Source organism: Ambystoma mexicanum, chromosome 7p, assembly GCF_040938575.1.
Source record: "Ambystoma mexicanum isolate Mex_15411 chromosome 7p, UKY_AmexF1_1, whole genome shotgun sequence".
NCBI classification, from domain to species: domain Eukaryota; kingdom Metazoa; phylum Chordata; class Amphibia; order Caudata; family Ambystomatidae; genus Ambystoma; species Ambystoma mexicanum.
In genome coordinates this window covers 294097545-294111646 of record NC_090939.1, presented here as the reverse complement: position 1 = coordinate 294111646, position 14102 = coordinate 294097545, and the positions used below count along the sequence as shown (strand labels likewise).

Here is a 14102-nt window from a genome sequence, read left to right as displayed (position 1 = left end):
TTGCGAGGCCCGTGCTCCAGGGCCATCCCACACCGTCAGCTGTGGGGCACAGACACCCACACGCGGCACAGCCAGCTACCCCGGGGTAGGGTGAAGGTGCACCAGGCTTTTTTAAAGGCCTGCTGCTGTTGCCACCACCAAACCCGCACAAGGCTGGGAAACTAGGGAGACTAGGACGTGCCGGCAATGAGCCTGCACACCAGGTTCAGGGATCCTGCGACAGTGCTGATCAGGGTCTGACCTTAGTGGGGCGAAGGGAACGGGTCCCTGTGACGGCACCAGCCGTGCCCCTGGGAGGGAACCCCCGGGGCGATTAATGTTCAAGCGATCCTCTGACAGGCAAAGCCCCGGGAGGAACCCTGGGCCACAAGGTGCATTTGAAGGTCCTCCACCAAGTCACAGGCAACTTTTTTTTGTTCCAGACATCGTCCTATCCCTGCAGGTGCATGAGAAGCCAGGGGGAGGCCAGTGGAGGCAGCACCGCCTGTGGCGAGACAGCCCAGCGCCCTGTCTAGCTTCCCCACTTGGGAGTCGCCCAAGACCATTGTGGTTTTAAAACAAAACACAAATAATTCCAGGCGCTCAGCCTGGGAAGCCTGCCCGCCGCCTGCAGTAGCACAGTGCTTCCCATGGGGATGTAGGCAGGCCGCTCATCCTTCCCTGACCCCTCTGCTCCCCTTTTGGGGGCCAGGGGAGGCCCGAGAGTCGGGCCAGAGACAGCACGGGCAGGGGGTCGGGTGGGACCACTAGAGTCTTCAAACCCCAGCCCGGCCGCACGGGGCCGAGCTCCAGGTACCTGGCCAAGAGGGAAGGTCGCTTGCTGTACCAGCAGGACTGGCCATTGCTTGCCCACAGATGTGGGTGGCTGGAACCTCAACGCCCGCCCGTCGAGTAAGCGGCTGCGCCATGGCTCAGGGATCACACCTAGCGTACTGGACCCCTATCTGCCTGAGGAGGCGTCCCTTGAGAACAGCCAGGTTTCCCTCGGCTCCTGGTTGCCCCCACTTGAAGCTTTCCTGCCGACCGGCATGTGCCCACCAATGCCCGCACGCTGGTGGGTTAGAGAGAGGAGCACGTGCCCCAGGCTGGCGCAGCGGCTGGCTCAGTGAGGAGACGGGGGGTTGTCACACGGGTTTCCCTCGCCAGTGCGTGTTTGGGGAGATCCCCAGCAGGTTAACCCAACCCTGCCAGACGTCCCCGTCCCATCTGCTGGGTCACAGACCCCCTCTGGTGGAAGGGAATCACGCTCCCTGGCGCCTAGTTGCCCACATGCCCCAGACTGCTCTGCTGGCCAGACCGCAGTGTGAGGGGTGCCCCGGGTTTTGGGTGTGCGCATCTGGGGTGAATCCAAGGTTGGCCTATGGCTCTCCCTACGGCTGCTCTGCTGTTAATGATCCTTCATGCCCCCACTCACAAGAAGATATCCCAGCCCTACATGTCCCAATTCACACTCAAATGCCCCATTTCTCCTTCCAAACACACGTTCCAGATACAAATTCCACCTCCCTCCGGACCCACATGCCAACATCCATCCCCCCGAACCCACACAAAGACACAACATCCATCCCTCCATAACAACAACAAGATGCTCCACCCCTCTCTCCAGAGCCACACCCATATGCTACACCTCTACCTTAAGAATCTCACTCATATGGTGCCATCTGCCCTCTCTCTATACCCACACCGAATTACCCCATACCTTCGACACAAACATGCTCCCACCCCTCCCATAGACCAACATCCTTCTCTCCAGACATACATACCCCATCCCTCCATTCACACACAGATGCCCCCTTCCTTCCCACCAGAGTGCTCCAGCCTTCACTCAGACCCACATGCTCCATCATATGCCCTGTCCCTCCATTCTAGATGATCAACAATGCCCCCCTCGGATCTGGACTCCACCAAGATGCCCCATCCCTTCCTCAAGACCGATACCATGATGCCCCATCCTCCCTCCACACAGCAAGATGCCCCATCCATCCCCGACCAATGAGCCCCATCCTTCCCTCCAGACACACACCAATATTCCCCATCCCTCCAGCCATACACACACCAATGTCCCCATTCCTCCATTCAGACCCACACCAATGTGTCCTGTGCCGCCCATCACACCCACAACAATGCCCCCATACCTCCCTCTCAGACCCACACCAAGATGCCACAATGCCTCTAGACCCACACCAAGATGCCCCAGCCCTCCATTCCAGAGCCCACCAAGATGCCACCAACCCTCCATGCCAGACGCCACCAAGATGGCACCAATCCCCCCCGAGACCCATACATGATGCCCCATACTCCCTCCACACAGGAAGATGCCCCCATCCTGCCCTGCAGACTCAAACCAAGATATCCATCTCTATACACCAAGGTGCCCTATCCCACCCTTCAGACCCAGACCAATGTGCCCCATCACTCACAGACCCACACCAAGATTCCCCCATACCTCCCTCTAGACCCACACAAAGATGCCCATTCCCACTTCCAGATGCAGATGTCCCCATACCACCCACACCAAGATGCCCCATCCCACTCTCCCAACCAACACCTAGATGACCCATGCCTCCGTCCAGAACAGATGCCCCATACCTGTTCGAGACCAACACTAATGTGCCCTCATCCATTGCAGACCCCCCAAGATGTCACCATCAGTCCCTACAGACCCAAACCTAATGATCCATCCATCCAGACCCACACCATGCCCCCATCCCAACCCAGACCCACACCAATATGCCCCATCTGTCTGATCAAACCCACACCAATGTGCCCCACCCCCGCTATCCAGACCCACACCAAATACCCCCATTCCCACCCTCCAGATGCACTCAGATATCCCATCCCACCCACACCAGATGCACCATCCCACCCCGCAGACCAACAGATGCCCATACCTTTTCAGAATGACACCAATGTGCCCCCATCCATTGCAGACCCCACCAAGCTGCCACCATCCCTCCAGACACACACCAATATGCCCCACCCCCCCCAGGCCCACATCAATGTGCCCCATCCCTCCCCAGACCAATGCCCATCCCTCCCGTCAAACCACACCAATGTGCTCCTCCCCTCCCTCCAGACCCACACTGATGTCCCCATCCAATCGAAACTGGGATGCCCCATCCCACAATCCAGCCCAACAGATACCTCAGACCTGTTCCAGACTGACACCAATGTGCCCCCATACATTGCAGACCTCACTAAGATGCCACCATCCCTCCATCCACACAGCAACATGCCCCATCCCACCATCCAGACCCACACCTAGATGAACCATCCCTACCCCATACCCACAATGTGCCCTCATCCCTCCCCCAGACAGACCAATGTCCCCATCCCTCCCATCAAAACCACACCAATGTGCCCCATCCCCTCCCTCTAAAACCACACCAAGATGCCACATCCCACCCTCCGAACCCACACCTAGATGACCAATGCCACCCTCCAGACCAACAGATGCCCCATACCTGTTTCATACCGACACCAATGTGCACCCATCCATTGCAGACCCCAAGATGCCACCATCCCTCCCTCCAGACCCAAACCAATATGCCCCCATCCCTCCCCAGGTCCACAATGTACCCCTATCCCTCCCCAGACCAATGTACCCATCCCTCCAATCAAACGCATATCAATGTGCCCCATCCCTTCCCTGCAGACCCACACCAATGTGCCCAATCCCTCTCCAGAGCCACACCAATGTGCCCCTTCCCTCCCATCAAACCACACCAAGATGCACACAGATGTCCCCATCTCACCCACACCAGGATGCCCCATCCTATCCTCCAGACCAACAGATGCCCCATACCTGTTCCAGACTGACACCTATGTGCCCCATCCATTGCAGACCCCACTAGGATGCCACCATCCCTCCATCCACACAGCAAAATGCCCCCATTCTGACCTCCAGACCCACACCTAGATGAACCATCCCTCCCGAGACCCACAATGTGCCAGCATCCCTCCCCCAGACCAATGTCCCCCATCCCTCCCATCAAACCCACACCAATGTGTCCCCATCCCCTCCCTACAGAACACCAAGATGCCCAATCCCACCGTCCCAACCCACACCTAGATGACCCATGCCACCTCACACACGGCAGGAGCCCCTGCATCCGTGCATCACTGCTGCAGCCCCTCATCAGGACAGACAATCGGTCTGCTTGCTTCATTCGACATTCAGATTCCGGCATACAGCCAGAGAGCTACATCTCATATGCAAGTGACCATCAGCCTTGCCCAAACCTTCACTCCTGCTTGCTGTGCCGCTCAAAATTGTGCTGTTCTGAATTGCAGCAGCGACAGACAAGCGGAGCGCCGGCATTGTCTACTCCCAGCTGATCTTAAGATGGCCGCTGCCACGCTGAGTCTATTTTGTTTATTGGGTTGCTTAGCAACCGAATCGACGTGGCTTATATCAGCCAATAATCCCAGCCGGCAGGCAGAAACCAGCCCCATGCAAAAGGCCCCCAGTATAAGGCCCTGTCCCGAGCCTGGAGCCGGGAGGAACGAAGGGCCGTCACAGACTCTCTGGATTTACCAAACGTCTCTGCATTCTGTCAATAATTCCCGGTAAGCACTCTCCTATACCTTTTGTTTACTTTGGTGCACTGCGCGTACGAGGCTGAAGATCCTATCGGGAACCACACCCTGGTGCAAGAGCGCTCATACTTCCTAGAAGCCACATTACGCTCACTTCAACTGAGTGTTATGATAGGTTACTTATAACATGCTTAATACCCAGAGGTTTCTAAGCGCGGACCCGGGGATCGAACCTGTGTTGCTCCATGTCATCTTGCTTCCAAGGCAAGCACATTGCTGCTGGCTATCCTCCCAAGCATGTTGCCGCTGAGCTATCCCTCCATATGTACCTGCTAGTGACACTCTAACCTATGCAGCTGTAGCGCATATAGTAATTCCCATTATTAATGTCTGCCATATCTCCTTGCTAGCTGAAATCTGCCCATTGTCCACGTTCCTACAGTTGCTCGCAGCATCTCACCACACTGGTCATTCCGACTAGCAAAGCCAACGTATCCCCAGTCTTCCTCCACTCCTGCCCCTTGGATCACATGCTTTTGCACCCCATGCAAATTGCTCCATGACACCCATACAACTGCATCACCTCCTTCACCTTGTGAATGAATACTAGCCACTTAATGTATCCACCCCACAGCCGGTTACCCCAGGTCTCCTGCTACCATCTAGAACAATACATTACCACTCTGCCCCAAATTGTTATGTTGCCTATGTCGTAATCTATTAGTGAGCTAACCCATACTGAACTGTGCAAATGTTATTATTGACAAATATCTAGCACTACTGTGACTCGAAGCGTTATATTACCTATTCCACAAATTGCTAATCAGTCTGGGGCTTACCTCTTACCATTGTGTGACACTATCAATATGCTCACTATGCTACGTGATTTTTACTAAAACCTTTCACTGCTGTGTTTCTAAACAACTAGGTTGCTCTTTACGTATTACCAACCAACTTTTGCACAAAGCTCCACTATCCGGCCTCCCACCCCACCTACACTCCCTAGCACTGACCTGCATGGCTTACAAACCCTAGGTCCTTATCCATGAGCTGTGCCCACTACCTGGCTCTCATGGCTAACCTCCGGGTTGTTACCCTCACTATGGCCAACGTCCTACCCTTATTTAATGATATAGCACCTACTAAATTCCTTCCGCCTCTCGCTCCTAGTCAACTCCTGCCTACAGTCAGCACCAAAGACTCCTTGTGCAGTAATTGCCCCCTCTCCCCAAGTCAATGGTTACTACGTTACGCTTCCCAACCTACCCCCAACATTCCATGCCCTACTGGCCTCAGGAATGCTAGATTAGGCTTGTGCATTAGTAACACCTGTCTAGTCAGCACTCACCATAAATTCAGCACATGCATTAAGACTCTATTGGCTAAACCTACATCAGCAAATACTGATCACAAGATCCCTAACATGACCATGCCTCCTCAGGCATCCAAAACGCCCACCTACAAGCTCTCCTATAGTTAAGCCCCTCACATCAAAGGAGCCATCATTAACGCCAGATCCTTGATTGCCCATGCATTAGACATAGCAAACCTCATCTCATCCAACCACTTAGACTTCTTAGCAGTTACAGAAACTTGGCTACACCCAGCCGCAGGACTTTCACTTACACTAGCACTACCTGAAAATGACACTATTATCAGATCTGATAGAACATCCAGTAGAGGAGGTGGAGTTGCATGTATTGCCAAAAACCAACTCGGCCTTAGAGAATTCTCTACCAAACCATTCTCTTCAGAACTTCTCTCTGTTAAACTCCCTCTTTCAGCGGCACACACATTGCTTATCCACCTTCTGTACAGACCACCGGGCCCTTTATCTTTATTTGAAGAAGACATTACACGCCTTCTCACACAGAACACCAAAACTGGCTTCCAAATTATGCTATTGGGTGGTCTTAACCTTTGGCTACATGACACGCAAGATGCTAACGCCACAGTCATAGAGAACACTCTCACAGTGCTTGGTTTCTCACTCCGTATCTCCGAACCAACGCACAGCAAAGGCAGAACCCTGGATTGGTTAGTGGACCTAAACTGTAACACTAAGATCCTCTCCATCTCTCCTTGCGCTTGGTCTGCCCACCATATCATATCCTTTGTGATCCTATACAGCAGTTGGCCACTACCTGGCAACTTAAAAGCACCTCCCGCCTTAACCCGAAACAATCGACTGGTCACTCTAGAGAACCTATTCCCCTTACTTCAACCTATCACTGACCCTCCTGAGAATTTTGATAAGGACCTAACCAACCTGGTGGACCTATACAACCAAAACCTACTCCAAGCCTTAGACCTAATAGCTCCACGCAAATTGAGAAAAGCTAAGCCACCAGCACACTTAAACAAATAGTTCTCTCTAGACCTGAAAGCCTTAAACAAGTCCAAAGATGCTCCGAAGCTATCTGGAAAAAACAACCTTCGTTCCAGAACAAGGAAAATTTCACCATGTTCTCCAACCCATATAAAGCTGACATCTTGAAAACTAAAAGCAACACCTTTAATGACAGAATTCAAAACACCAAGTCTAGCGCCAAAGAGATCTTTTCTATCCTCAGAGAGATGGAGTCACCAGTCTCCTCTCCTGAAACATGCATTAAAGATGCCACATAGTGTGGCAACACCCAAAAGGCCCTTCTAGACAAAATCGCCTTGCTATAAGCAAAAATTGAAGCAAAATAATGTAGCCTTACATCTAGTTTGAAACCCACCAAGATCCACAACACTCCCCCTAAACCTTGCAGCTTATTTCAATTCACCCCAGTCACTACTAAAGAGGTAGAAGCTATCATTACTAGCCTAAAACCGTCAAGATGCCAAGGTGCCATCTGCCCAGTAACAATCATAAAGGAGGGGGGCGAAGGAATTCGCTCCATTCATGACCTCCTTCATCAACGCCTCATTCCAATTGTGCATCGTCCTTAAAAATCTCAAAGATGCCTGTGTCAAGTCTCTTCTCAGAAAACCAAATCTCGACCCTAGCATCCCAACCAATTTCAGCCCATAACTACTGTACCTTTTCTTTTGAAAATACTAGAAAAAGCGGCATATATCCAAATCCAAAACCACCTCGAAGTCAATAACCTTCTAGGCCTACACCAATATGGATTTAGACCAATACATGGTACAGAGACAGCTCTCCTGGACTTAAAAAATCCAGATGGACGAGTCTAAAGATATTGGAAATCCTGCCCTACTACACCTGCTCGACCTATCAGCAGCGTTTGATTTAGTCGACCATAACATACTATAGAAACACCTGACCACAGCAGCCTCCTTCTCTCCTCAAGCTGCCGCTTGGAACCAGTCCTTCCTTGCAGACAGAACCATGAGGGTCTTTCCCCCACAGCTTCAGAAGCACCTGCACCTATCACTTGCGGAGTCCTCCCAAGGCTCTTGTGTCTCCCTAACTCTATACAACATCTTTACGAAGCTATTGTTTGACCACTTAGATGACTTAGGCGTCTCATACATGAATTACGCAGATGACACACAAATTCTCACCACTCTTTCAGGCTCTTATCATAAAGACTCTAAACTCCTGAACGAAACCAACCTCAGAATACAAGCTTGGATGGCCAATCATGGTCTATGCCTCAATGACGATAAGACCGAGCTACTACTTATCAGCTCTAGGCAGCGACTCAATAACCTAGACTCCCAGTACAACTCGTTTAACATTGATGGGAACAACATCAAAGTGTCTAATGATGTCACAACCTTGGGAGTTTACCTGGATTCTACACTCTCCCTCTCCAGACAATTCAATGCCATAGCATCAGCAATAGCTTAGACCTCCAAACTAATTAATGCGTGTAGGCCCTTCTTGTCCACCAACAGCTGCAACACACTGGCCAGAGCACTAATACTTTCAAAATTGGACTACTGTAACACCTTATACCTAGGTACCAGTAAGCGAAATATGAACAAGTTACAAGTGTTGCAAAACAATGCCCGTAGAACTGCCCTAAACATTCCTTGCTCCAGCCACATCTCACAAGTAAGACGTAACACCAACTGGCTCCCTATACAAGACATGATCACATTTAGAACTTTAGTGATCACTTACAAATGTCTCTCAAACTCAGCCCCCAAATACCTGGTCGATAGATTTTCCAGAAAACAATCTACCAGGTCTACTAGATCCAACTACCTACACTGCCTTAATATTCCCAAATAAAAACTACAAAAAGCTTGCAGGTCTAGCTTCCCAGTGCTAGCAGCCAACACCTGGACTACACTGCCCCCAGTTCTAAGGGCCAAACCTTCTTTCTGGTCCTTCAGAAAGAAGGTAAAAACCTGTCTTTTCTCCCAGCTCAACTAAGAATGTCATTCCTACCCATCATACCGCTTGCGCCTACACAAGTGTCGGTGCCTTGATATGTAACACCAGGTACCTGCCCCTCTAGTTCTGCATTCCTGTAACTATATTTACGTCTGTATTTCACTGTCCTGTCAGGTAAGGCACGCTAGCTTGATCTGTAACACAAGTCCGCTGCCTTCTCTTTAACTATGTATGTGATTACCCTTATGTCTGTAGTGTTAACTAGATACTATTTCCATGTAATTATTGTTGTTGATAGAAGCATAAGCGTCCAGATACTGTGGGGTTAGGTGCACTATATAAGCAAATAAACAAAACTAAACCCTCCAGCCCAACAGATGCCCCAGACACACGAGAAGCATGGTGAGGGCAGGAGCCCCATTTACCTCAAGAGCTGCAGGAGCAGCTATCCTCATCATCCTTCGGCCCGCTCCGTGGTAGAGTTTTACTTTTGCATCATCGCTTGCCACAACGAAGCAAATATGGAGATTCAAATCGGATGCTTGCACAATTGTAAAGCATTGTGCCTAAGCCCTCTTTGAGGCATTACACCCCCTGCAGAAGAATCTAAAAGGAACAGCTGACCTGCACCGAGAATCAAACACCAATTTCCTGGATTTGAATTCCTCCCAGATGGCCAGCGCATCTGCGACGCATCGCTGTGTAGCAGTATTGTTTACTGCAGTTGTCTAGCATCAATCCTGTTTATCTGCCAATAGCAGTCCGCCGGCAGGCAGAAACCTGCCCCTGCTCCTAAGGCCCCATTCACAAGGCCCCCCTGTCTGTGCCCAGACACACGAGAGGCACGGTGAGGGCAGGAGCCCCATTCACCTCAAGAGCTGCAGGAGCAGCTATCCTGATCATCCATCGGCCCTCTCCGTGGTAGAGTTTTACTTTTGCATCATCGCTTGCCACAACGAAGCAAACGTGGAGATTTGAATCGGATGTCTGCACAATTGTCAAGCATTGTGACTAAACCCTCTTTGAGGCATCACACCCCCCTACAGAAGAATCTAACAGCTGACCTGCTCCGAGAATCAACCACCAATTTCCTGGATTTGAATTCCTCCCAGATGGCCAGCGCATCTGCGATGCACTGCCATGTACCATTATTGTTTACTACAGTTGCCTAGAAACAATCCCTTTTATCTGCCAATAGCAGTCCGCCGGCAGGCGAAAGCCGGGCCCCGTTCACAAGGCCCCCATGTCTGTACCTGTCTGTGCACGGGGAACCTTTCGTCTGAAATAGCCCCTATGACTGTTAAACCCCAGCTCCCGCTACTACCCACAGGACGCCAAGGAGCTTCGAGAATATTGTCCCATCGGCCACGGGATCGATGGCACAGTGAAACCTACGCAACATACAAATTGTTACACACTCTGTGGTATATCCCCCAAGAAATCATATTGTTTTTCATTGTTCGCAGTTTCTCTTCATTCAGTTGTTGCTTTACTTATTGTATTCTATCTGCTAAGTTATTTGATATGTATGCCCTATCTTTGATTATGCCATAGCTTTACTTTAAGTCCCATGTTGACCCCTACCCTACGGTTTTAGCACCCATTAAACTGCAGTACTACTATCAACACATACAGCCCTTGCCCACTAGTCTAACACAGCCACCATTACAGAGGCGTAGCCAGGATTGTCTAGCAAATGGGGCCTGATGCTAATGTAGTTGGGCCCAATGCACTTGACAAAAATATCTGTAAATGCCCACACAGCGCTGCTGATTGGGCATTTACAGAATTTGGGTGGGCCTTGCCTCTCAGGCCCTACCCTGCCTACGCCTCTGCACCATTGCCAGACACTCCTCAGTCTGGCTTTGTCACGCCACAAGCAAATGGTTAGTGCACAGTCATAATCTTTGGTTCTCTGCTATCCCTACATTTTCACAGTCTATCCTCCCCGTAACAGCCATCCTATCTGGTGCCCTACTCAGCCAGCTCGCACCAGCTCATAGAGCTCACAGCAGAAGGCAACTACCTCCCATGAGCCCATTGCCATTCTACACGTTGCCCAACCAGCACACCTGCCATGTCCCTGAAACTCCCCAACTCAGATGACATCCCCCCTACTCGCTTTCTACCCTCTTTCTTCAGCCCTCCCACTGACACACACATGCAGAAACTTAAAGCCAAGTTCAGCCCCCCTGTATGCCTGGTCCGAGGATTAACCATGTTGAGGTGCCGCACTAAACAACTGCATTCCCAATGCGCCCGAGGTCCACTGATCGCAGAAACCATCTACTCGGCTGCCTCTCTACTCAGACCACAGCCCCCATGATCACGATCAGCTCTCCCACTAAGCTTCCGCTAGCCCCCACCCTCACTAACTCTACATTGCCGCAATGACTGCGCTGACACACCCCACCCTGCCCATTAGGACCCACATTTATAGCAATCACGACAAAGCTAGGTCAAACTCACCCCACTTCACCAGCCACATTGCTCCCTCTACTCCACCAGCTACCAATCTCACACAACTCAAATCACCCCAAGGCACACTCACCACTATTCCTAGCACACCTTCCATCCCGCTCCAATGTGCCCTCATCAGTGCACAATCTCTCCCAGCTCACGCCACAGAGATCCGAGACCTACTCACCAACCACAACCTAGGCCTCCTCGCCATTACAGAAACATGACTTAATGAGTCTGCGGGACCCGCTATCTCCATAGCCCTTCCTCCTGGCTACACCATATACTGGCAGGAGCAACTGCTTATGAGAGGGGGTGGGCAAGCTCTCATAGCCAAAGATTCTCTATCCATTAGACAAGTAAACTCCTTGCTGGAAGGTAACACAGACTCCATTGCAGTGAAACTCTCCTTATCCCTCAACTGCACCATTTCCATTCACATCATCTACCGGCCACCAGGCCCATGCTCAGACATCCAGGAAAACCTACTCCATCTATTGGGAGAAAACCTAAAAACCACCACCAAAAACCATCCTACTTGGAGACCTAAACTTAGGCCATAAGGATTCCAAAGACAAACGGGCAAAATTGCTCACCAAAGCACTTAACATGTGATTCGTACAACAAGCCACCAACTTGACTCATTCTAAAGGACACATCCTCGACTGGGTTGCTGACTACAACTGCTCTGCCTCTATCACCGCTAACACCACATGTCCCTGGACAGACCACCATCTCATTCACTTCTACATCCCAACATCCACCAAAACAATTAAGCCTATTTCACCTCTACCACCAGCACTAGCCAGGAGCTCCCGTAAATTAACCAAAGACAACCTCCTACACTATCTGGAGGCTTCAGCCCTCGGGCCTCCTTTTTCAAATTTCCCTATTGCTCTAGCCGAAATGTATGAATTGAAAAAACAACCTACCCAATACAAAAAAGCCATTATCTTAGCCAAATCCACCTCCTTCAACTCGAGAATCACTAATGCCAAATCAGAATCCAAAGAGATGTTTGCCCTATTCAGGGAACTAGTGACCCGAGCCCCCAGCACCCAAGACATTGTTAAAGATGAATCCTGGTGCTCAAGCATTCAGACTGCTATGCTTAATAAAATAGACCTCCTACAGGGCAATATTCAATCCAATCACAACCCCCTGACCAGTACAGACCTCCCCCCCCACCACGAACACCCCTCTCAAGACAAGACACACTTCACCTTCAGAGAGGTCTCAGAATCTGAAGTCTTGACCCTCCCTCCTCAAAAATATCTAACTGTCCAACTGTAAAGGGGATATCTGCCCCGCCAATATCATTAAAGAATGCGCTTACACCCTAGCACCATTCCTCACAGCATTCATTAATGCCTCCTTTGCATCAGAAATAGTTCCACCATGCCTTAAAGTGGCCTGGGTATGCCTACTCCTGAAAAAAACATCCCTACACCCTCCTCTCCCAACAACTACTGGCCCATCACCACAGTCCCATTTCTGCGAAAGATTCTTGACAAAGCCGCCTACACCCAAATCCAGGACTTCTTTTGAAACCAAAAGTATTTTAGGAAAAAAGGCAAAATCGGGCTTCCGCCCTGGTCACGGAACCAAATCTGCCTTACACTGGACCTTAAAAACCAGCATTACTCCTCCTTCTTGATTTATCTGCAGCGTTTGACCTAGTGGACCATAAGACCCAATGCAAACATTTAACAACATCAACACAAATCACTCCTGATGTCACTACTTGAATCATCTCCTTCCTCGAAGGGAGAGCCATGAGGGTCTTCTCGGCGCAGCACCTACCATCATTCACTGCAGAGTTCCACAGGGGTCCTGTACCTCGCCCACCCTGTATAATATATTTACTAAGCCTCTCTTTGACAATCTGGATGCTCGCAGCATAGCTTACACGAACTATGTCGACAACACGGACATCCTCCTCCCACTCTCTGGCTCATACAAAACCTATATCAAAACCCTTCAAAATACTCATGCCACAATCCAAGCTTGGATGGCAGCCAATGGTTTCTGCCTAATCAGGGAGAAAACCGAGATCCTCTTAGTAGGCCCAAAGGAAACCCTTAATAAACTGGACAAATAATACAGCTGCTTCACCATAGACAACACCCAAATCACAGTCGGACCCTCAGTTAAGACCCTGTGGGTGTTTCTCAATGCCACACTCTCTATGTGTGGTGGTTTTTTGACACAATTCACACGTCTGAATAAAGTTCTTTGTATCTGAATGTATATCTGGCCAATAGAATTTCCGACTGATATGGGCCTGAGTTTTAAACTGCCCAAGATGTCCACCGGTCAAATGAGAGTCTGCAATTTCCAGTACTATTTTCCTGTGGGTTTTAGGTATTACCAACTGGGAATTAGGCCATCTCCACTTGTTTCTCTCCTATATAGGAGTCTCTGTTTTAGAAAGAAGGGTCTACCTTTCCCTTGGCATTTGTCTTCAAGTATTATTTGTAAAAAGGCCTCAGCGAGTATTGGATCATTTTGCTGGGCGAAGGCTAAATCAGGTAGAATAGTGTTTTCATTGTGCTTTGTGGGACTGATGTCAGGTTCTGTTTCAGCCTCTCCAAAACCCCGGTCACCACTCTCAAGTTTCGTCAACTTCCATTTCCTCGGTTGCGCTGCTGGGAAATGTCCGCCGCCTGAAAGTGCTCCGACACAGGCTATAGATATCCTGCCTATAACCCTGCTTTGCCAGCGTATTTTAAAGCAAGACGACGACTGTTGGGAACTGGAGCCTGCTGAGCGACAGTGGTAACATTTTGGTCCCCCTTCAACA

General features: G+C 50.2%; 1 protein-coding gene across 1 annotated transcript in view; it reads left to right on the top strand.

Annotated features, from left to right (window-relative positions):
* BACH1 (BTB domain and CNC homolog 1) overlaps positions 1 to 14102 on the top strand; it is a 483307-nt gene that overhangs the window by 82787 nt on the left and 386418 nt on the right. The window lies entirely within an intron of this gene.